Genomic DNA, 21,275 nt, shown 5'->3' on the forward strand with positions numbered 1-21,275 from the left:
ATTTTTATGTATTACGTTCCTTGGCCAGGGATCGAATCTGCACCACAGCAGTGACCTGAAACACGGCAATGAAAACGCCAGATCCTTAATCTGCTGGGCCACCAGAGAACTTCTCAAAAGCAAATTCTCTGTAAGCTGTGTGCATAGAGGTTATTCAGGTTGTCAGACCTAGTTGACTAATCAGGTGAACTTGCAAAGTGCTCGAAGATTGGTCCTTTTCTGAAGGAGGTTCCCTTTCTATTTGACAGAGTTGTGACGTGGGAATATTTCCTGTCCTGTAAGTCAGTACTGTATATTACTGAGTGCCAAATTGTGGTTTGTTAAAAATGATTGCTGTAGGAGTCAGCGGAAACAAATCTGACTAGCATCCATGAGGACACAAGTTCGATCCCTGACCTCGCTCAGTGGGTTAAGGATCCAGCATTGTGGTGAGCTGTAGTGTAGGTTACAGACTCCACAGACTCGACTTGGATCCAGTGTTGCTGTGCCTGTGGCTCCAATTCGACCCCTACCCCCTGGGAACTTCCATATGCCATGGGTGCGGCCCTTTAAAAAAAAAAAAAAAAAACAAGATTGCTGTAGAAGCTCAGCAGGGAAAAAGATCACTGTAAGCTAGGATGTTAGGAATTAGCAAAGTAAAACCGGAGATGTCTCTTGATGTTTGGGACTGCCTGAATGACACAGAGCTTTCACCTTCTTCATTTTAAAAAATTTTAAAGCATTTATTTTGGATATAGAAGAAAAGCTTTATTCTATTCACCTGGAAAGGAACTGCCTTGAAATGGCAAAGCAAAAGAGTAGTAGAGAGACTCTAGGTGCTCTCATCCGTTTTCCTGGTTTAGCAGGTACCATGTGATTTTCCCCTTGTCCAGTAAGCTCCAACTTCCTGGGATTCCTCGGGTGGTGAAGAGGCATAGAGGATGTACTCTGGATGTCGCCGTGAGTAGTGGTGAACTATTGAAGGCTTCTAGAAGTGGTGACCATGATGTTTGGGGTTTTTTTTTTTGTTTTTGTTTTTGTCTTTCTAGGGCTGCACCCAAGGCATATGGAGGTTCCCAGGCCAGGGGTCCAGTCGGAGCTGTAGCTGCTGGCCCACGCCACAGCCATAGCCACAACCACAGCCACGCCAGATCCGAGCTGTGTCTGTGACCTACACCACAGCTTACGGCAACACCAGATCCTTAACCCACTGAGCAGGGACAGGGATCAAACCCGAAACCTCCTGGTTCCTAGTTGGACTCGTTTCTGCTGCGCCACGAGGGGAACTCCCTATGATGTTAAGAGGATAATTTAACAGTTAAAACTCATTGAACACTGTATCAGACACATTAACTTTCTTTAAATCTTAAATTTTTTTTAGAGCAGTTTTTAGGTTCACAGCAGAATTGAAGGTAGAGTATGTAAGAATCAATAGCTACCACCTGAGAAGCTGTGTACTACCACACAGTCATAGCCTCTCCCATTATCAACATCCCTTCTCACTGGAGGGGTACATTTGTTAAAATTGATCAGCTTACATTCACACATCATTATCACCCAAAGTCCATAGTTTACTCTTGGTGTTGTATATTCTGTAGGTTTGGGCAAATGTATAAGGACATATATGCATCATTATAGTATCATACAGAATACTGTCACTGCTCTAAAAATCCTTTTATCCCTCCTGTTTATACCTCCCCTCACCTCCTCCACCCCTGACAACCACTTATCTTTTTTAATGTCTCCATAGTTTTGCCTTTTTTAGAATGTCATATAGTTGGAATCACCATATGTAGTATTTTCAGTTTTTTTTTTCTCTTAGTAACATGCATTTAAAGTTCATGTCTTTTCATGGTGTGATAGCTTGTTTCTTTTTAGCTTTGACTAATACTCCATTGTGTAGATGTACCACAGTGTGTGTGTTAATCCATTTCCCTACTGAAAGACATTTTGGTTGCTTCGGATACCTAACTCTTCACAGAATACTCCTCTGTCACTTGCTTTCCTAAAATAAAGCCTGCCGCTTTCCTGTGGGCTTCTCAGGTGGTAGCTGTTGATTTTTACATACTCCAAGAGGTTAAAAGGGCAGTTAAGAGGGCAGTGAGGTCTGTATTCTCCAGCTCCCTTTGTCACACCATTGCTCTTCTAGGCAAAAACCCTGTGATTCTTCTGTCATGGATATATCTCCTGTCCTTTATTTTTTCTACACCATCCTCATATTTTCATTTTTATCTCATTTAACCATCTAACTGACTTTCCACTCCTGTGAATACAAGGATTTTTTTTTTTTAAATGTATTCCTGTATCCTCAAAGTCTAGAACAGTAGCTGGCACACAAATGTGCTTAATTAATATTTATTGAATAAATTTTAAAACTTTTTTTTTTTTTTTTTTCTGGCCATACCTGCGGCATATGGAAGTTCCCAGGCTAGGAATCAAAGCTGCAGCTGCCGGCCTATGCCACAGCCACAGCAGATCTGAGCTGCAGCTTGCAGCAATACCGGATCCTCAACGCACTCGACAAGGCCAGGGATCGAACCCACATCTTCACAGACACTGTGTCAGGTTCTTAACCTGTTGAGACATAGCAGGAACTCCATAAATATTTAACAGTTTTGTTTTTTCTTTTAACTCCTTTGACTTCTGTCTCCACAGAGCTTTAGCAATCTATTCTAAAGACCAAGCCTAAGACTTTGTCTTTGCTTGAAACAATTTCACCCCAGGAATTTTTTTCTGTATAGAAGTATAATATATGATACTTACTAAAAATTAAGGAAATAGATAGACCCCCCCCCCCAAAAAAAAACCACTCATAATCTAGCTACTAAGAGATGAAAACAGGGAGTTCCTGTCGTGGCTCGGTGGTTAACAAATCTGACTAGGAACCATGAGGTTGTGGGTTTGATCCCTGGCCTTGCTCAGTGGGTTAAGGATCCGGTATTGCTGCAAAGCGTTGCTGTGAGCTGTGGTGTAGACTGCAGACGCAGCTCGGATCCCGTGTTGCTGTGGCTCTGGTGTAGGCCAGCGGCTGCAGCTCCAATTAGACCCTTAGCCTGGGAACCTCCATATGCCGAGGGAAGCCCTAGAAATGACAAAAAGACAAAAAAAAAAAAGATGAAAACAGGTATTTTGCCTCTACATTTTTCTAACCTTTTTTCCTCTATATGTATATGTTTAAATTTTCCTCTACATGTTTATGATTTTGTAATAAGGAATCATAATGCAAATAGTGTTTTAAAAACCCAGATACTGTGTATTTGTTTGTGTGTGAGAGAGAGATATTTTAGGGTTTATCGTGAAATCTTTCCATGTAATTATTCTTTATTCACTCAAAACAAATGAATACTTGCTATGTGCTAGGCAGTGTGCCAGTTGTTAAAGATATAACATTAAAGGAAACAGCCCCTTCACTAAAGATGCTTGCATAATCTAAGTGATGACATCATTGTTAATGGCACCGTAGTGTTCTATTGTATGAAGTACCATAGTTTCACCAACCCTCTATCCTTTTTATTTTGAGACTAAGTTTTTTCACTCTGAGAAACAGTGCTCCCATTAGTATATCCTTAGGATAATTCATAGAAGTGGAATTTAGAGTCAAAATGTGTATTTATTTTTAACTTGTTCTGGAGAAAAGTTGCACTGCTTTATATTCTCACCAAGGAAGTATGTAAAGGCTGGTTTATCTGCATGATAAACCCATAGGTATGTTCATTTTTTTTAGTGATTTCCAATTTGGTAAGTGCAAATTTTTTTCTTTATTGAGGTTATAATTTACATACCATAAAATTCACCCATTTAATAAGTGTTCAGTAATTTTTAATAAATTTGAAGAGTTGTGTGATTACTACCACATTCTAGTTTTAGAACATTTCCATTATTCCAAAAAAAACCCTTTGACCCTGCTTTTAAACAGGTCACATTTCCATCCCCAGTCCTGGGTAACAAAGACTGCTTTCTCAGCATTTCATATAAATGGAATCATAAAATATGTGCTCTTTTGAGTATGGCTACTTACCTAGGATATTTTTGAAGTATACCCCTATTGCAACATTTATCATTAACTGGGTCATACAGTATTTATCCTTTTGTGTCTGGCTTATTTCACTTAGCATAGTGTCTTCAAGGTTTCTTTGTCTTGTAGCAGTGTATGAGAATTTCACTCCTTTTCAAGGCTAAATAATATTCCATTGTATGGGAATTCCCATTGTGGTGCAGCAGAAATGAATCTGACTAGTGTCCATGAGAATGTGGTTTCTGTCCCTGGCCTTGTTCAGTGGGTAGGGGATCTGGCATTGTCATGGGGTGTGGTGTAGGTGGCAGATGTGGCTCGGATCTGGCATTGCTGTGGCTGTGATATAGGCTGGCAGCTGTAGCTCCCATTTGACCTCTAGCTTGGGGACTTTCTCGTATGCCTCAGGTGCAGCCCTAAAAGGCAAAAAAAAAAAAAATTCCGTTGTATGTATATATGTCATACTTTGTTTATCCATTCATCCATCCATGGATATTTGGGTTGTTTCTGTCTGTTGGCTATTACAAGTAATGCTGCTCTAAACATTGGTATATAAATAAATATCTGTTCCAGTTCTCGCTTTCAAATCTTTTGGGTGTATACCCAGAAGTAGAATTACTGCAGCCTATGGTAATTCTGTATTTGACTTTTTGAGGAACTGCCAAACTGTTTTCTTTTTTTTTTTTTTTTTTTTTTTTTTTGTCTTTTTGTCTTTTTGTTGTTGTTGTTGTTGCTATTTCTTGGGCCGCTCCCGCGGCATATGGAGGTTCCCAGGCTAGGGGTCTAATCGGAGCTGTAGCCACCGGCCTACGCCAGAGCCACAGCAACGCGGGATCCGAGCCGCGTCTGCAACCTACATCACAGCTCACGGCAACGCCGGATCGTTAACCCACTGAGCAAGGGCAGGGACCGAACCTGCAACCTCATGGTTCCTAGTCGGATTCGTTAACCATTGCGCCACGACGGGAACTCCCAAACTGTTTTCTATAGAGGCTGCGCCATTTTATATTCCCAGTGCACAAGGGTTCCAGTCACTCTACATACTCGCCAAAATATACTTGCCTTTGTAATGGTATGAAGTGGTATCTCATTGTGGTTTTGATTTGCATTTCCTAATGATTAGTGATGTTGGGCATCTTTTCATGTGCTTATTGGCCATGCTTGGGTGTACCTTCTTTGGGGTTGTGTCCAAATCCTTTGCCTATTTTTGAATTAAGTTATTTGGATTTTTTGTTGTTGAGTTGGAGTTCTTTATATATTCTAGATATTAATTACCTACCAGGTAAATCATTTGCAAATATTTTCTCCCATTCTGTGGGTTGCCTTTTTACTCGTTGATAGTACCCTTTGATGGAAAAAAATTTTTAATTTTGATAATGTCCAAATTATCTGTTTTTTCTTTTGTTGCTTGTGCTTTTGGTGTCATGTCCAAGAAGTCATTGCCAAATTCAGTGTTTATATAAACATATAAACATTTATCTTTTACCATATGTTTTCTCCTAGAAGTTTTATAGTTTTAGCTATTATGTTTAAGTCTTTGATTCCTTTTCAGTTAATTTTTGCATGTGGTATAAGGTAAGGGTGCAGCTTCATTCGTTTGCACCTGAATATCTAATTTTCCTGGCACCATTTGTTGAAAAGACTGTCCTTTCTGCCCCATCAAATTTTCTTGGCCTAGTCCTTTTTTAGTGCCAAATAATAATCATCGTGTAAATATATACCATGTTTTATTTATCCATATGCCAATTGATGGACACTTGGATTGTTTCCAGTTTTTTGCTAGTCCGAATAATGACACTGTGAACGCTTATGTGTAAGTTTTTGTGCAGCATACATTTTTGGTGCTCTTAGGGAAACTTAGAAGTGGAATTACTGGTTCATGTGATAATTGCACATTTAACTTTATAAGAAATGGCTAAACTGTCTGAGTTCCTGTAGTCTTACATTTTCACCAGTAAGGCATGAGTTTTTTTCTTCACCCTCACCAATACTTGGTATGGTCAGTTTTTTAATATTTAACCATTCTAGTAGATGTGGAAAATCATCGCATTGTGGGTTAATTTGCATTTCTTAAATGACTAATAACTCTAATGGTGAATGCTAATCTGTTTTTCTGGCTGTAGCCTCCTGTCATTCCAGTTCTCACTCTCTTTTTTCCCACCATACTTAGTCTTCAGTTTTATCAAGACCTCTCAAAACCTCTTGTTTCTTTTTTTCTCTACCTTCAGTTCCCTCTTCAATAACTTTTCTTCCTAGTGTTCTTAGTTTCTAGTCTTAGACCCGTTCTCCCATTTATAAACTCTTCTTCTAAACGTAAGTTGCTGAATGCTACCAGAGAAAGTCATGGAATTTTATGTTTTGATTAATACTGTGAATTTTTCTGTAACTTTTTATGTTGATTTAATTGCAGTATAGAAGTTGCATGAACAATACAAAGAGCCCCCATTCCCTTTTTCTAGATTCTCAATTGTTACGCTTTGTCCTATTTACTTGATCATTTTCTCTCTTTGTTTCTTTATGTGTGTGTATGTGCAAATATAAGCATGTTATTTTCTGAATCATTTGAGAGGTAAGCTGGAGATTCGCTCAGGTTACGTAGCTGTTAAGTGGTAGAAAAGGAATTTAAATCCAGATTTTTTTTCATTTTGTTTTGTTTTTGTTTTTCTTATGTCTGGCACATACTGGGTATTCCAGAAATGCCTCTTTAATTGACCATTAACTACAACTCACATGTCAGAATCTATATCTCATCTCTTACTGGGGTTTTAGCAAGTATGGGTGCTTGGGCTTTGGAATCAGACTCTGGATTCAGATCCTCTCTTTATCACTTACTGTTTGACCTGAGCAAGTTCCATAATCTCATTAAGCCTCAGTTTCCTCATCTCTAAAGTGGAGGTGATAATAGTACCTACCTGTAAGGGATATTATTGTGAAGATTAGACAGTGCAGGTAAAGAATTTGCCGTGGACCCTCTCAATTCTATTCTTTTATTTTGTCCTTCTACTCCAGTTTAGCTACTAACTTGTCTTAGTTTGTCCTGTCCCATGATCTTTTTACTGGAGGAGTTGATGAGACATTTAGGTGAATTTCTAGTAGGCAATTAGCAAAAAGAGAACTCTGGAGAAAGATAGGGGCCAGAGTCATATTTAGAAGATATTTGCTCAGAGCTGCTGGTTAGAGCTTTGAAACTTGAGCTTTGTACATAAAAAGACAGATAATTGATGGGGTTTTGAGGTATGGGTCCAGGAGTCATACAGCTTTGGACATTCTAGTTTTCAAGGTTTTTGGTTTTTTTTCCTTTTTCAGCAGTTCCTGCAGCATATGGAAGATCCCAGGCCAGATTGAATCTGAGCTGGAGCTGCGACCTATGCTACAGCTGCAGCAATGCCAGATCCTTAACCCACTGTACTGAGTCCGGGACCTCCAGAGAGACAAGCGAGATCATTAACACACTACATCACATCAGGAACTCCCCCTCAAGTATTGTTTTATTGGCTTTCTAAACTTTTGAAATATTTCAGAAATACCAACTTTTTGGCATCTGTAAAATACAATCACTTACTTGGAAGCAGTACAGAAATTTGAGGTAGCCAGTACAGAATTTTGAGGTAGCTCTTTTCGGTAGCCTTGTAAAAGTACATGTTTTTTTCAATAAAATGTTGAAAATTTTATCTTGTTGTTAGATCACATATCCTAGGTTTTGATTCAAAAAATAGTGGTCATAGGTGTGATCCCTATTTGACAAGCAGGAGGAAGAGAAATCATCAAAGGAAGTAATTCCAAATTAAGATTTCCTTAGTCTCGTATTGTCTTTTTAGCCAGTAAGATGTCAGTAACTATTAGGTAGGTGATTTTTTTTTTAAATCAAGGAAAATGGGGCATTGGGGAGGCACTTGAAACTAGAGAAAGTGTGGATGATAGGGAAAGCATCACAAGAATCTCTGGTAAATATAGGTAGATGTTTAGTTGCTAGCTTGTGTATGATTACACTCCAAGCCATATTTTATTCTTCCAGTAATTTTGATAGTTTTCTCAGAATAATTATCCCTTTGAAGGAAATGGGTTCCTAGGACCTCTTGCCCGATTCCTTTTACAGAATGAATTCCACATAAAGTTTTTAATATTATTTTTCATAATACTATCTTCTCATGAAAATCAAGAGTGAAATATTTTAGAAAAATAGGGGGAAAAAAAGCCTTGCTGATTTGTCATCAGTATCCTTGGTTTGATTGTCTCTAATAAGAAACATCTCAATATTCAGTACATAGGCATCTTTACTACCTCACTGAGACTATTTTAACAGGTGATAAAATTCTAGAATTTAAAATTTTACTATCTGATAATGCAGAAAGCTTATTTCTCAGGTTAAGACCTAATCACAGTGATTATTCAGTTGACATTCTGGAATAGAAGCTGTTTTATATTTGCAGTGTTTTAACTCTTAATATGAGAATGCTACACAAATTGAGGGTGTTTATTAGTAAGGAGAGAACAATATCCTGGCTTACAGATTGTAGCCATTTGATTTCACATTTGTGGTACCTTTTAAGACAAAACAAAAAATATGTATGAATATCTTTAGAAACACAAATAGATTTCATACTTGCAAATCATGAAATGCAAAATTTCAGAAATCCTGCATGTTAAATGAGTCTAAATGTCAGGGTTTTGAGCAGAGGGAAAGGAAACAGTGTTGATTGATAGAAGAGTAGAATTATTTTGTACTACAAGTGAAATATTTTTTGTATTACCTGTCATTTGTTAGTCCTAGCTTCTCAAACAGTTAAAGGAGATGAAAACGGTATTAAGTAATGTTCAAAGTACATAGAATGTAGGTAGCAAGATAATTGTACCCCAGAGCTTCTAGGAGATGTTAGTTACATCTGAGCTTTTTTAAATGATGATAGTCCCAGGTGGTCTAATTATTTCATAATTTACATTTGCCTAATCAGAATATGTATTCTGAATGGACGTTCCATCTTTGATGGAAATCTTTATTGCATAGTTAGTTCTAGAAGTTGAGAAAAAGCAGGAAAAAAAAAACCCACATTAACCATAGAGGTTCTCATTCTCTGCAAAATGGGAACACCTTAAAATTATATAGACATAATGGATGGATATGTGGTAACTTTGTTTTATGAAGTCAAACATTTCTGTACCTTTTTTTTTTTTCATAAAAACAACAAATGGGAAAGCTTGTAAAATTCTCAGTTCTTTATGAAAAATAGGCCATCTTGGTGAAGAAGGGCTTGTTTTGTCTCTTCTGTTAGTGTAGGAAGGAAGCTGTGACAGTATTCTCATGTGGATTGGTCCTCGCCCTCTGGAAATGACTGAGAAAGACAGCATGACACCAAGAATTTTTTTTCTGTAATATATTTATTCATTTTTCTCTCTTTTTTTTTTTTTTTTTTTTTTTTTTTTTTTTTTTTTTTTGCAGCTGCCACAGCATTTCCATTTTATACCATAGATCTGAAAGAACCTTAGTTACACAGCTTAGTTTGGCCTAAATGACCACTTCATCTATAGCTATGGTACCCAAACTGGAGCTAAGTCAGTGAGGGCTGGCTTTGCCATTTAGATTGTCTGGTAGACGGTTTTTATAAATTAAACAAGCTAAATATAGATCTACAAGAGAAGTGTATATTGCATACATACTTTAAATGTGATGTGCTGAAAATTATAACTCCTTAAATGATAATTTTTTTTTATCTTTTTAGGGTTGCACCCGCAATATATGAAAGTTCCCAGGCTAGGAGGTCAAATTGGAGCTGTAGCCGCCGGCCTACACCAGAGCCTCGGCAATGTAGGATCTGAGCTGTGTCTGTGACCTGCACCACAGCTCAGGGCAACACTGGATCCTTAACCCACTGAGCAAGGCCAGGGATCAAACCTGAGTCCTCATAGATGCTAGTCACATTTTGTTTCCACTGAGCTAGGACAGGAACTCCACTAAAGGATAATTTCAAGAAGGTATTTATAGGGTCTGGTACAGTGCTTGCTACAAAGAGACTTTGAAAAAAAATAGTGGTTCCAGTCCTCCTATTTCTGTGCACTGTTTTGCCTGAGAAACTTCTTTTCTGCTTGCTCTTTGAACTCTTTCATGTTCAAGGGGATTGGTGAGTAAAAGGTTGATCTAAATTTTCTTTATACAAATTTTCGTTTTTCTAACAACCTCTGGATTTCAGTGGTGCAAATGGATCATACTGTATCGGTTTCTTTCCTTTCAACCAGTTACTTAGATTTGGCTTTTCTTCACTTTACTAAATCATTTGCCATCCCTTCACTCACATACCATGGTCATAAATATATTCTGGTTCAGGGTTATAGTTGTCCCATGTTTCATTGAAGATAGCATTTATGTTCCTATTTCTTGTTCTCCTTGTTACTGCAGGAGTTTGAGAGAAACTTACTTCATAATCTTGAAATTGAAAGTTCCTTTGTTGTTTTTCTGGGGTATCACAGTGTCTCTCCAGCAGTTCAGCAAAATATGTAAAATAGACCATCATCACCCAGGAGTAGAGTACTGTATTAGTTCAAGACAGCATCTTGATAATTCTTCCTGTGTGCTTTAACTGCTACTGCCCTAAAATTTTACTCATAGTTTTTTTTTGTCCTAAAACCTGAGAAGCACATCTCTACATTAATACTCTCCTTATTTTAGTTATCATGATTATTAAATGTTGAAAGGAAAACTCAGTGGTTCCCTACCAGCTTCTGTAGTTTTACTGACCACATTTTCTTGTATCTAGACGACAAAAGGCTTTTGCTAAAAGGGTACATAGTGGTTCATCCGAGTTTATAGTGGAAAACCAATGCTTTTTGACAGATTTCTTTTGCCGTGCATCTTTTGGCCTAATTTAAGTTGCTCTAAATTATTCTAAAGTTATTATCACCTTTCCAGGAATTTGGAACCATTTTCTTTTCAGCTGTAAATATGTACTGACTGTGGTTCTGTGCTAAAATATCTCCCAGTATGTATGTAAAGTAGTCGTTCTCAAACTTGAACATAAGAATTCCTTGTGAGCTTGTTAGGGAGTGCTGATCCTTGGGCTCAGCCTCTAGAAATTGATTCATTAGGTATGAGGTGGGACCTAGGAATTTGCAGTTTTCTGATGCTGTTAATCTGTATTTGAGAAACACTGATGTAAAAGTTATATAGGGAAATCCATGTTTAGTGATTAATTCAGGAGTACTCAGACTTTTTTTCTTTTTCCTTTTGGCTCCACCAGCTGCATGCAGAAGTTCCCAGGCCAGGGATTGAACTCTTGCTGTGGCTGCAACTCAAGCCACAGCAGTGACAGCACTGCATCCTTAACCTACTAGGCCATCGGGGAACTCCACACTTTTTTTTTCCTGTCGAATTTTTTATTTATTTATTTATGTTGAAATATAGCTGATCTTTAATCTTTATGTAAGTTACAGGTGTACAGCATATGATTCAGTTTTTAAAGTTTATACTCCATTTGTAGTTATAAAATTTTTGCTTATATTTCCTGTGTTGTACAGTATATCCTTGTAGCTTATTTTATACCTAGTAGTTTGTACCTTTTAATCCCCTGTCCCTCTATACTACCCGTCCCCCCTTTTCTCTGCCCACTAGTAACCACTAGTTTGTTCTCTATTTTTGTAAAGTGGACTTTTTTTTGTTGTATTCACTAGTTGTATTTTTTTAGTTTCCACATACAACCAATATCATATATTTGTCTTTTTGTCTTATTTCACTTAGTATAATGTCCTCCCAGTCCATCCATGTTGCTGCAAATGGCAAAATTTCATTCTTTTTTATGGCTGAGTAGTGTTCTGTTGTATGTATCTACCACATCTTTATTCATCTCAATGGACACTTAGGTTGCTTCTATATCTTGACAGTCGTAAATATGCTGTTATGAACATTGGGATGCATGTTCAAATTAGTGTTTTTGTGGGGGTTTTTAGTATATATACCCAGGAGTGGAATTACTGGGATATATAGTAGTTCTATTTTTAGTTTTTTTGAGAAACCACGTTTTTTCCACAGTGGCTTCACCAATTTATATTCCCACCAACAGCGTATGAGAGTTCCCTTTTCTCAACATCCTCACCAACATTTATTTGTTTTTTTTTTTTTTTTTCCTTTTTGCCCCACCCCCCACCCCCACCCCGCCACGGCATGTGGAGATCCCAGGCCAGGGATCAGATCTGAGCTGCAGTTGCAACCTACATTGCGGCTGCCAAAATGCTGGATCCTTAACCCACTGTGCTTGGCTGGGGAATGAACCTGCATCCCAGGATCAGAGATGTCCCTGATTCCATTGTGCCACAGCACAATGTGGGTTTTTTGATGATAGCCATTCTGATAGGTGTGAGATGATAGCATATCTCATTGTGGTTTCAATTTATATTGCCCTGATGGTTAGCAATGTTGAGCATCTTTTCATGTGCTTGTTGGCCATCTGCATTCTCTCTTTGGAAAAATGTCTATTCAGTTATTCTGCCCATTTTAAAATCTGGTTATTTGGTGTTTTAAAGTTGAGTTATATGAGCTGTTTTATATATGTTGGATATCCTTGTCAGTCATATCACTTGCAAATATTTTCTTCCATTCAGTAGGTTGTCTTCATTTTGTCGATGGTTTCCTTTGCTGTGCAGAAGCTTTTAAGAGTAATTAGGTCAGAGTTCCCGCCGTGGCTCAGTGGCTAACGAATCCAACTAAGAACCATGAGGTTGTGGGTTCGATCCCTGGCCTTGCTCAGTGGGTTAAGGATCCGGTGTTGCCGTGAGCTGTGGTGTGGGTTGCAGACTCGGTTCGGATACCACGTTGCTGTGGCTCTGGCTTAGGCCAGCGGCTATAGCTCTGATTCAACCCCTAGCATGGGAACCTCCATATACTGCAGGAGTGCCCAAGAAAATGGCAAAAAGACAAAAAAAAAAAAAGAGTAATTAGGTCCCATTTGTTTATTTTTGCTTTTATTTCCTTTGAGAAGAATCCAAAAAAATATTGCTGTGATTTATGTCAGAGTGTTCTGCCTGTGAGGAAAACTGAGACTTTTTTTCTTCTTCTTCTGACCACACTTGCAGCATTTTGAAGTCCCCGGGCTAGGGGGTCAAATAGCATGCCTACACCACAGCCACCAGATCCAAGCCACAGTTGTGACCTCTGCCACAGCTTGTGGCAATATCTGATCCTTAAGCCACTGAGGGAGTCCAGGGATCAAACCTGAAACCTCACAGAGACAACGTCAGGTTCTAAACCCACTGAGCCCACAACGGGAGCTCCCCAAACTGAAGACTTTTTAAACTTACTTATCTCTTGAAATTTTAAATCATACTCTCCTTGATCTTTGGTTTTATATGACTTAAAACCAGGTCATTAGGACTTGAACTTCCTGGCAATATATTGAGGCCAGTATTGGAGCTTTGGACTCCATCCAGCAGATTAAAGACCAGTAAATCAGGAGCTATTTATTATAGGGCTCATTGTTGATGAAGTAGAAACAATTTTCAGCTGAATGCTAAATGGCTTCAAAGAGTTTGTTGCCTAATAATTTATTCTGTTTCATAACTACACATAGGAACAGAAAAGCCTGATCTCGGAAGGAATGAATTAGGCCTGCCAAACAATTATAAATCAGGTATAACTTAAAATTATTGAGATGATCTCTATACAAGTTGAGACAAGATCAATGCAGTGTTGACTCTTAAGTAGTTTTGTTTTTGTTTTTGTTTTTTTGCTTTTGAGGGCTGCATCCGAGGCATATGGAAGTACCCAGGCTAGGCGTCAAATCTGAGCTACAGCTGCTGGCCTACGCCACAGCCATACCAGATCTGAGCCGTGTCTGCAACCTGTACCACAGCTTACAACAATGCCAGATCCTTAACCCACTGAGCAAGGCTAGGAATCCAACCCGCATCCTCATGAATACTAGTCAGATTGATTTCTGCTGAGCCATGAAGGGAACTCCCTCTTAAGTAGTTTTAAAGCTAATATCCTGCTTTTTTCCTTGATTAAGGGAGACTTGAAAATTAAATTACTGGTGGGTTTTTAGTACTAGAAGTAATGAAAATTTACACGCAGTCCGTTTTAATGATGTGAAAGAGACTACTTTATTGTGCTTATATGTAGTTTTTATGTTTTTCCTAAATGATCTATGGCTTACATTGAAATATTAGAATATAGTGCAAATTAAAAAGTTCCCATCATGGCTGAGTGGTTAACGAACCCAACTAGTATCCATGAGGATGAGGGTTCGATCCCTGGCCTTGTTCAGTGAGCTAAGGATCCGGAGTTACCGTGAGCTGTGGTGAGGATCTGGTGTTGCTGTGGCTGTGATGAAGGCCTGCAGCTACAGCTCCAATTTGACCCCTAGCCTGGGAACCTCCATATGCCGGAGGGTGCAACTCTAAAAAGACATACACACACACAAAAAAAAATTAGAGAGTTTTAAACACAGACTTAGCATCTGGCATATTATTTTTAGATTGTCATAGATTAATCTTCTGACTATTATAATGGCCTGGAAGAAGGAAAGGAGCTAATTTAAACTGGATTAGTATGTTCTACACTGTTAAAGCATTCCCAGATTGATCCTAAAAGTTAAAAATGGAAAAGACTCTGGTAATTTGATTTTTACATAGGTGAGGGGACTTCCTATAATTGATATGTAGGGGTTCAGGGTTTGTTTTTATGATGTGGATAAATATGTCAAGTGTTAATCCATTATAGAAACATTTGAGTGCCTAGAACACCTATTCTATACAGGTATGCCAGGTACTAGAAATATAGTAGTGAACAAGACAGATGGCCTCTAAAATTTAGTATTATCAAGATGTGATGGGCTGAATTATATGGTCTTTGTCCAAGAAAGTGGCTTGTGTGTTAACATGTACTTTGTTTCTAAGTAGTGGTGTTTTTATCTTTAATTTTCTCCATATATTTTTATCCCACTTGCAACAGATAGTATTTAACTGCAATGTAACTATTTCATACTAGGATAAATGCAAGAGGATTTATAGACAAAAAATGGTTCAATATTTGTTGGAAACTTTTTTTTTTTTTTTTTTTTTTGTCTTTTTGCCTTTTCTAGGGCTGCTCCCGCGGCATAAGGAAGTTCTCAGGCTAGGGGTCTAATCAGAGCTGTAGCCGCCGGCTTACACCGCAGCCAGAATCCTTAACTCGGGATCCTTAACCCACTGAGCAAGGCCAGGGATTGAACCCTTAACCTCACGGTTCCTAGTTGGATTCGTTAACAACTGAGCCACAATGGGAACTCTGGAAACTTTTTTTTTCTAATCAACTATATATTCTCAGTGAACAAAACAATGTATTTAAAACATCAGTAATTCAATATTAGCATTTTTATTAGGTAGTAGTAACAGTTTTATTTAGTCAGACTTTTAATGGTAAGAGTTACGAGGCAAAGGACCTCACCTAACTCATTGAGACCAGATTTGTTTTCTTACGTTTTTATATTCCTCACAATTCTGCATATAGTCAGTGATAAGTGAATAGGTTTATTGAGGGTATTTCCCCTAGAGTATTTTATCTTGGCAACCAAAGATGTAACCATTATACTAATAGAATTGAGAAACATTAAATGAAAGGCTACTCTTTAAATAGCTATTACTTTGAACATTTTAACCTTGTAGTAAGCCTACACCACAGGCAAGCAACACGGGATCCCAGCCGAATCTGCGACCTACACCACAGCTCAGGGCAATGCCGGATCCCCCACACACTAACCGAGGCCAGGGATCAAACCCTCATCCTCATGGATACTAGTCGGATTCATTTCCGCTGCATCACAATGGGAACTCCCTAAAAATGTTTTAAATAGATTATAATTTTTCTTAAAATACTTTAAAATTCTTTTAGTTCTCTGAAGACATGGCCTCAAATTGACCAATTTATTACAAGTTTTTAATCTTTAGGTTTTATGTTTAAATACTAGTTACTAATCTTTTCAGGAAAAGGACTTTTAAGAAAATTTTTATGTGATAAAGTCCTCAGGAACATGAATTATTTTGTAACATGATGGAGCAAGGAAGTGTGGGGAAACTGCTTTTTCTGAATTTTGTGAAGAATTGGGAAACATTCAGAAGTAATTCTTGATGAAAGGAGTAAGATGCTACCTTTATTTGAGAGATGTGTTTTGTTGAAATGCAATAAATTACTAAATGTCGGTTGTACCTTAAAATCTAAGACTTGTAATTAATGTTTAGTAGAACTTCTCAGAATTATAAGCTTCCCTCCCTTAGAACACACACAACTTTAAAAATTGTTGATAAACACGTTCAAGCTCCATTTCAGGCTTTATGCTATTGTAAAATGATAAGTGTTGTTTTAAAAAGCAGTCTAAGTTGATCTTGTTTAAGGTATCAAGTCATTTTCAAGTTATTGAAATGATATACGTGGATATAGGAGTTCTCTTGAGGCTCATCGGGTTAGGGCTCTGAAGTCACTGCAGCAGCTTGGGTTGCTGCTGTGGTGCAGTTGGATTCTTGGCCCCTGGGGCTTCCACATGGCTGTGGTTGTGACCAAAAGAAAAAAAAAGGTGGATATACAGGGAAGGTAAGAAAGTTTGTTTTTCTGCTTATATCTATCTAAATGAGGATAATTTTTTAGAAATTTATTTTAAAATATAAAAAACTACTCAGGAGAGAACTATAGTCAGTGTCCTTTGTTGACTTCTTATTGGCATTACAGAGTTTTCCTTGGGGTAGGATGTTTGTTTTAATGTTTTCCTGTTATATTATTGATCACTCATTAGCTCTTGCTTTAGTACTGCTTTGCCACCTGGCATAACCGGAAACTAAGTTAATTTGAAGTTTTTAGCAAGAATACACCTGTTACTGAATATCCAGTTGAAGAACAGTCATACCATATTGGAGAAGTTTGTCTCTAACTGCAGGAGAATAACAAGATTGGAAAGAGGCAGATATTTTATTTGACTCGTTAGCACTCAGATCTGATGTTTTAAGTGAAAGCACTATTTCTTTCTCTTTTTTCTTCTCTTTGTCTTTTTAGGGCTGCACCTGTGGCATATGGAGGTTCCCAGGCTAGGGCTCCAATCAGAGCTGTAGCTGCAGGCCTACACCACAGCCACAGCAACTTGGGATCCGAGCCACATCTGTGACCTACACCACAGTTCACAGCAATGCTGGATGCTTAAGCCACTGAGCAAGGCCAGGGATCAAATCTGCATCCTCATCTTTACTAGTCAGATTCGTTTCCACTGAGCCACGAAGGGAACTCTGAAAGCACTATTTCTTATAATTCATTATATATATATAATCGCAAATCAGTTGAGATTGCTATTTTATTGGGGTTTGAGGGAAGATAGGAAATAAGATTGGCTTGCTTTTGTTAGGTGTTTGGTCAGAATCCTTAGAACATCATGTCCAAATATTCATTTTTCTTAGGGTTTATTTTGAAGTAATTTCAAATTTATAGAAAGGTGTATTAATAATACGAATAATTCCCCTTGGTGAGATTCACTTATTATTAACCTTAGAGAACCTCTCTCAATTTGGGTTTGTCTGATGTGTGCTTGTGATTAAATTTAGGAAATGCAGTGGTTTTGGCAGTAATGCTACGTTCGTGCTGTGTGCTTCTCCGAGTATCACATCAGATCCATTTGTCCCTTTGTCAGTGATACCAGTTTTGATCTTTTAATTTAGTAATTTCCAGGTTCTTCCCCTTAAAAGTTTTTATTTTTCCTTCTCCAATAGGTAACTTATGGGGAGGTACTTTGAGACTCACTATATGCTCTTCCTCATCAAACTTTCATTTACAAAGACTTTTAACATTCTTTGGTAATTTTGCCTGAATCCATTATCAGTATGGTGGTTGAAGTTCAAATATTTAATTGCACAAACTCAGTAATATAGGAGGGAGTCTCTTCCCGCTGTTGAATTCCTTAGCTTTAGTAAGTATTTTGTTTTGAACTAGAATTTGTCTTCTGTGGCTTTGACACATTTTTTCATATTCTCTACTTTTATGTCACATGAGATAAGCCTGGTCCTTTTTTACTCCTCTCTAACAGCCTTTCAAAATGCATTTCCTTTTGTCTTTTGGCTACTATACTCCCATTTCCAACAGTCTTTCCAACAGTTGTTTCTTGTGAGAAATAGCTTTCCTGAATTTATAACCATCCTGTTTGTTTCCTGATAACACTTATTCATCAGTATCATACTTAACATAAAGTACCAAATGCAGATACCCATTCCATAATTTCAAAATGATTTGATTAGTATAGTGACTTGCTGTTGCTTGTAATCTAGTTTAATGCCTAAGAGCACCAGGCTTTGGAGACAAATTGGATTCAAGTCCTATCTCTGTCACTTAATTAGTTCTATTAGTTCCTAATATTGCTAAACTTCAATTCCATAATCTGAAAAGAGTTGGTAGTAATTGCACCTACATTTAGGGTGGAAAGAGGTTTAAACGTGTGTGTAAAATTCTAGGAATGTGTCTCTTTCCCCATAATCACTCAATTAATGTTAATTATTATTATTATTATATAGAAAGCATGCTTCTGTTTTACAGCCCTAAGATTGGTGCAGTTTACTTTTAAGCTGTTGTATTTTACTGTAGGCTTATTTAAACCTGCGGTGAAAGGCAGAAAGTTTTAATAAATAATACTGAAGCACAGTTAGACTCTTGAATAAATATTTTAACTTAATATGAAAATTACTCTATCAAGTTACAACTTTTCATAAGGTTTTGAATTATTTCTTAAATTATTTATATGTACAATGTAAGAAGATTATAAAGAAACATTTGAGTTATTTTGGGAGTTCCTGTCGTGGCGCAGTGATTAACGAATCCGACTAGGAACCATGAGGTTGCAGGTTCAATCCCTGGCCTTGCTCAGTGGGTTAAGGATCTGGCGTTGCCGTGAGCTGTGGTATAGGTTGCAGACGCGGCTCGGATCCTGCATTGCTGTGGCTCTGGCGTAGGCCGGCAGCTACAGCTCCGATTAGACCTCTAGCCTGAGAACCTCCATATGCTGTGGGAAGTGGCCCTAGGAAAAAAAAAAAAAAAGACAAAAGAAACATTTGAGTTATTTTGAACAAACTCTAAAAACTTTAGTCTTCTGTAGCATAGCAAATATGCAATTAATTTTTCAGCATTAAATAATACTTTAAAAATTAGCCAGTGAATTTTGAGTGTTTGGATTCTATTTTTCATGATGTTTTAAACCATATTGTTGGGAAAAAAAGAAAAATCATTAAAAAGAAAAAACCCATATCGTTAATATTAATAGTAAATTTACTCTGAAATCGTAAAACTTTTCCTAAAACTTACTTTGGAAATCAAGGTTAATAATATACATATAGGGGAAAAGTAGTTATCAAGGTATTTTGACTGAATGCAGTTTTATTTTCCAGACAAGCCTTCTATAACACTTATACAGGAATAATGGTACTATAGAAATTTGAATCTGGGGGGAAATGTGCTACAAGCCTTCATTGTACATGTCAGCAATACAGCTTCTCTGTCTGCCACAAAAGGGCCAAGAATTTCTTTCTCCTGAATCAGACAGGCCCCAAGGGATATTTTGGGGATACTGAAGACACCCCATTGACTGTCTCTTTGTAAAAACTGTTCTGTAATTGGTGGCTGTTTGTGCTAAGGAAATTAGCTAAGCTTTAAAAAAAACAAATAGAAAAATACCTAGTTTTGCTTACTTTGGGTACAAATGATAAGAAGTTACTCTTCCTTACCTACCTAGCCTGTGGTCTGATAAAGAAAAATCTTTATGTTAAAGTTACATAGTGTTATATTATACGTTGGTGTCAGATGCCAAATGAAATGTTTTTCTTAATTTTACATAGCAGCCCTTTTTATAAAAGCACTCCTTAAAATTTTAGACAATTAAAATGTACATAATCAATTTTAACTGTCTCAACTCTATTTCATGTTAAATGTGTTACAGGAATGAATCTGAAGTCTGCTGCAGTAAAACACTGAAGGCTTTAAAATGTTTTCTTGCATAAAACTCAAACTTTAAGTAGCTGCTTATGAGGATAGGGAAGGCAGGAAGCTAATGTCTGTCTCAAGATACAGGACAGCTGTTTGCTCATCACCCTCAACTGTGTGAGTAGACTTAAGCCTGTAACCCTATGTAATTAGGCATAATAACTTAAACATTTTAATCTAAAGTGTTTAAAGATGCACTTAAGTCAGCATCATGAGATATTTTTTAGGGTTAGTTTTTTTTTCCGGTGGATAAGATACTTCAGGGTGGAGTGGGTGGTACATTTTTATTTATAAAGTATTTCTGAGACTAAAACTTAATAACTAAATATCATTAGTGACCGTGCATCTTTTTTCATCATCATTCTATTATTGTGAAGCAAAAGAATATGTAGTTCTTTAGGTTGCTGTTTATTTTGCAGTTGATTTCAGCCTTTTAAGGGTAGTATTTTGACCAATCATAAAAAAGTATTTTGGGAATATGATGTTAGATGTGAATATAGAAAATTGCTCTTGGAAATAATTTAATAATTTAAATTATAATTAATAATTTTTTAATTGTTCTGTTTAATCAGAAAGAGCATATATGTCAAGATAAAAGAACTTTTATTCCCTAAGTGGGTTTTAGGAAAAGTGATTTTTAAAGTCATTATAACATATTTTTTTTTAAATTTTTTTTGTCTTTTTGTCTTTTCTAGGGTTGCTTCCCGCAGCACATGGAGGTTCCCAGGCTAGAGGTCTAATCAGAGCTGTAGCCGCCGGCCTACACCTCAGTCATAGAAATGCCAGATCCGAGCCGCATCTGCAACCTACACCATAGCTCACGGCAACGCCAAATCCTTAACCCACTGAGCAAGGCCAGGGATCGAACCTGCAACCTCACGGTTCCCAGTCAGATTCGTTAACCACTGCACCACGACGGGAATTCCTATGTTATTTTTAAAATAAAGGCATGGATGGGTGAATTATGCAGTGTTGCAGGTTTTGAGTTCTGTCAGTAGTGTCTGCTTCGTGGATTAACGTGAGTCATTTTTTAACATTTAGATGCTGGTAGAATGTTTTCTAATCTAGAAGCACCTTTGAAAGACTAGCAGTGTTATGGATGGTGTTAAGTCTTTCAGGAAGGTCTAGGTATCAGTGATTTTGTTGTAAGAGAATTTCCTCTGTTGGGGATGATTCTACTAAAGCCTAAAAGAGTCTGAATTTCAACACTGATCATTATTCTTGCTGTTGTGTTTAGAAATATGGTAGGTGTTGGGGAGTGTACCAAAGAGTAGAAACATGGTTTTATGTTCTGTAAGAACTCACTGTTGGGAGTTCCCATCG

At 37.4% G+C, this 21,275-nt stretch overlaps 1 protein-coding gene across 10 annotated transcripts in view; it reads left to right on the top strand.

The window, feature by feature from the left end:
- ZFAND6 (zinc finger AN1-type containing 6) overlaps positions 1–21,275 on the top strand; it is a 67,310-nt gene that overhangs the window by 16,435 nt on the left and 29,600 nt on the right. For 5 of the 10 annotated variants that reach the window (XR_002345773.1, XM_013988999.2, XM_013988996.2 and 2 more), the window contains exon 2: positions 19,909–20,069. The exons of the other annotated variants lie outside the window; for them this stretch is intronic. The gene's annotated coding sequence lies outside the window, so the exon portion shown is untranslated. The remainder of the gene's footprint in view (positions 1–19,908; positions 20,070–21,275) is intronic. 10 annotated transcript variants of the gene reach the window in all.

The sequence above is a fragment of the Sus scrofa genome, chromosome 7 (genome assembly GCF_000003025.6).
Source record: "Sus scrofa isolate TJ Tabasco breed Duroc chromosome 7, Sscrofa11.1, whole genome shotgun sequence".
In the NCBI taxonomy this organism is placed as follows: Eukaryota; Metazoa; Chordata; class Mammalia; order Artiodactyla; family Suidae; genus Sus; species Sus scrofa.